Source organism: Vigna unguiculata, unplaced genomic scaffold (assembly GCF_037176805.1).
Source record: "Vigna unguiculata cultivar grain cowpea cultivar isolate G323 ecotype 2 unplaced genomic scaffold, ASM3717680v1 ptg000448l, whole genome shotgun sequence".
In the NCBI taxonomy this organism is placed as follows: Eukaryota; Viridiplantae; Streptophyta; class Magnoliopsida; order Fabales; family Fabaceae; genus Vigna; species Vigna unguiculata.
Genome location: NW_028197083.1, coordinates 22,900 through 26,680, shown reverse-complemented (window position 1 = coordinate 26,680; position 3,781 = coordinate 22,900).

Sequence of the window (3,781 nt, the reverse complement as noted above, 5' to 3'; positions counted from 1 at the left end):
TCCAACCACCAAGCAAGGCTCTTACAGAGAGGGTAGGCTGGTTTTACTTGAAGAGAATCTTTTCTATGATCAGACTCGATTTTATTCTGCATCAACAGGCTCCATAAGATCCAGTAAAAGAAGTGATGTGATATAGTCTGAATTCTATATAGTATGACAACGCATTCATTTCCTATGCATTGATTTGATTTCTGATACTATTGGAGTGAACAAAGTAGATCTAAAGAACAACGCAAGTTAGGTTATATTAGTAACAAGTAAATTCTTTGTACATAAAAAGTATCAAGATTTTTTTTTGATAGGATAACAATTGCAAAGTTTGAGATCACCCAGAAAGCATTATCAACTTGAAAAGTCTACTCGGGTATTGAGCGTTTACTAAAATTTACTTAAAAAGAACTTAATTTTTTTTTCAATAAAAAATGGTAACTTTGGAAAAAGAGAATAGAATCAAGTTTCTTTTATTATTTAGAATCTTCATATATGTGTGGATAACACATACATTTTTTTCTAGTTTATTCTATAGATACAGTTGAAGAAAAATTTGATTAGTGCTCGAGCCGGATGATGAAAAATTATCATATCCGGTTCTTTTGGAGGATGGATCTATAAGAATTCACCTATCCCAATAACAAAAAAACCTGACTTGAATGATCCTGTATTAAGAGCTAAATTGGCTAAGGGAATGGGTCATAATTATTATGGAGAACCCGCATGGCCTAACGATCTTTTATATATTTTTCCAGTAGTAATTCTAGGTACTATTGCCTGTAACGTAGGCTTAGCGGTTCTAGAACCATCCATGATTGGGGAACCTGCGGATCCTTTTGCAACTCCTTTGGAAATACTACCTGAATGGTATTTTTTTCCCGTATTTCAAATACTTCGTACAGTGCCCAATAAGTTATTGGGCGTTCTTTTAATGGTTTCGGTACCTACGGGATTATTAACAGTACCCTTTTTGGAGAATGTTAATAAATTCCAAAATCCATTTCGCCGCCCAGTAGCAACTACCATCTTTTTGATTGGTACTGTAGTTGCCCTTTGGTTAGGTATTGGAGCAACATTACCTATTGAGAAATCCCTAACGTTAGGTCTTTTTTAAAATTATAAGATTGGTTTCATTTTGAATTCATTTTGAAATAAAATATCATGACATCTGTATTGTATATCTAGGGAGAATTCTTTCTGAACCTACTAATCCCTAGATACATCTATTCCTTTTTAGATATATTCTGACCATTAGGATTTGTTCTAAATATTTAAATTACATATTTTGACCTTTCATTTTGAGTTTAGAAAAAAAATCAATTTGAAAAAATCCTATGTCAATAGATTTCAATTTTATGCAAAATACTTTTGTATTTTTAAAATGTCCAATATAGATTTTCCATCTTCTACGCGAAAATGTTCAAATTTCAGAAGGTCTTCTTGACTGTTATTCAAAAGTTCTAATAATGTATGAATATTGGATCTTTTGAGACAATTATAGATCCTGGGAGGTAATTCTAATTGGTCAATAAAAATAGATTTCAATGCTATTTCTTTTTTATTTTTCCTTAGTTTATCTTTAACCAATATATCATGAAAAGTAAAAAGGGGCAAAGTCACTTTGTCTTGATTTTTTTCTAAATGAAAGTTATCTTCTTCTGCGTGTAAAAAGGGAAGAAATAAATCAATCAAATTTTGGGAGGCTTCATAAAGGGCTTCCTTAGGAGTTAAACTTCCGTTTGTCCATATCTCCAGAAAAAGTATTTCTTGTTTTTCATTCCCATTGACATAAGAATGAATACTATAATTTACATTTCGAACAGGCATGAATCTAGCATCTATATCATAACTTCCGTCTTGAAAGTTTTTTAATGTTTTTATACGATACCCACGATTTCTCTCAATTTTTAATTCAATACACAAATTAACAGGTTCTGTTACGTTGGCTATATGTTGTCTATTATCAACGATTTCCACCGAGGGTGGTAAAATGATGTCTTGAGCGGTTATATATCCAGGACCTTTGAAAGAAATCCATGCGTCCTGTGTTCCATACATATTACTTTTCAATACAATTTTTTTCAAATTCATGAAAATTTCATGTACTGATTCTTCAATACCTATTATGGTAGAATATTCATGTGGTATTTTCTCTGATTTTACACGTGTGATACATGTTCCCTCTATTTCTCCGAGTAAAATTCTTCGGATTGCAATGCCTATTGTATCGGCTTGACCTTTCATAAGTGGGGACAGAATAAAGCGTCCATAATAAAGACGCTTACTGTCTATTCGTGATTCAACACATTTCCATTGTAGTGTCCGAGTAGAGACTCTTAATTTCTCTTGAACCATAGTAATTATTTTGATAAAACTCTTGACTTGTTTTTTTCTCTTGAACTATTTTTAATGTTTATTTTTAGTTTTATACACGTCTTTTTTTAGGAGACCTACATCCATTATGTGGCATAGGAGTTACATCTCGTATAAAATTTAATAGTATACCACTTCTACGAATAGCTCTTAATGCTGCATCTCTTCCGAGGCCAGGCCCTTTTATCATGATTTCTGCTCGTTGCATGCCTTGATCCGATACTGTTCGAATAGCATTTCCTGCTGCAGTTTGAGCGGCAAAAGGTGTTCCCCTTCGTGTACCCTTGAATCCACAAGTACCCGCGGAGGACCAAGAAATCACCCGACCTCGTACATCTGTAATAGTCACAATAGTATTGTTGAAACTAGCTTGAACATGAATAATTCCCTTTGGTATTTTACGAGTATAATTACGCGAACCAATACGTACATTTTTACGTGAACCTTTTTTAGGTATAGATTTTGCCATATTCGATTATTTCAATACAATATTTCATTAAAAAAAAAAAAATAAGATAGATCTAGGGTATGGAGATATCCATTTCATGTCAAAAACGGATCCTTTTCCAATTCTTTTCGAATTTGATATTCGATTTTTTCTATATTCTTTTTATTTGCTTTTGATTAATATCAAATACAATTTTTGAAATCAAAGTTAAAAGTTGAAATATCAATAATATTTAAAAAATGGATTTTTCATTTTCATAGAATAATATATATTCTAGATAATTTTATAATTTTCTCTCTTTTTTTATCTAGTCTATTTTTTTAGAAAGCTTCTGTTTGTTCAAATATTATCCTTGTCTTTGTTTATGTTTTGGATTGAAACAAATTACTATAATTCGTCCTCGTCTTCGAATCAATCGACATTTTTCACAAATTTTACGAACCGAGGCGTTTATTTTCATATTTTACATTCCTTAATTAGTTAATCCAAAATTGTGGAAGAAAATAAAGGTTCCTTACATTTTGAACGTCTATTTGAACGTCTATTAGTGGCTTTCTCAATAAAATAGAAAATAAAGTTGAGATTAAAAAACATCCTAATTCAATTGAGTGACTTCTCTTTTTTATTTTCTTATCGTATGTCCAGAAAAAGTATTGGAAACATATTCTAGAATAGAAATAAAAATCCAATTTGCATTAATTGTATATAAACCTTAAACCCCGGGCAAATAATTTATGGATAAGTTATTCATTTAGTAATTAAATCTTCGTGAATTTCCCTTTTTTTTACAATTCCAGTGAAATCCCTTCTTACATTCATCAATAAATATATCTATCTAAAAAAAATAGATATATTTCTATCTATGAGGGATGAAGTTCTATTAGAAACTTGCGTTTTATCTCTCTTTTTTTTTTTTACATAAATGAAATGGATACAAGTTTCTCATCGAATTCGGATATTAGAAAGATT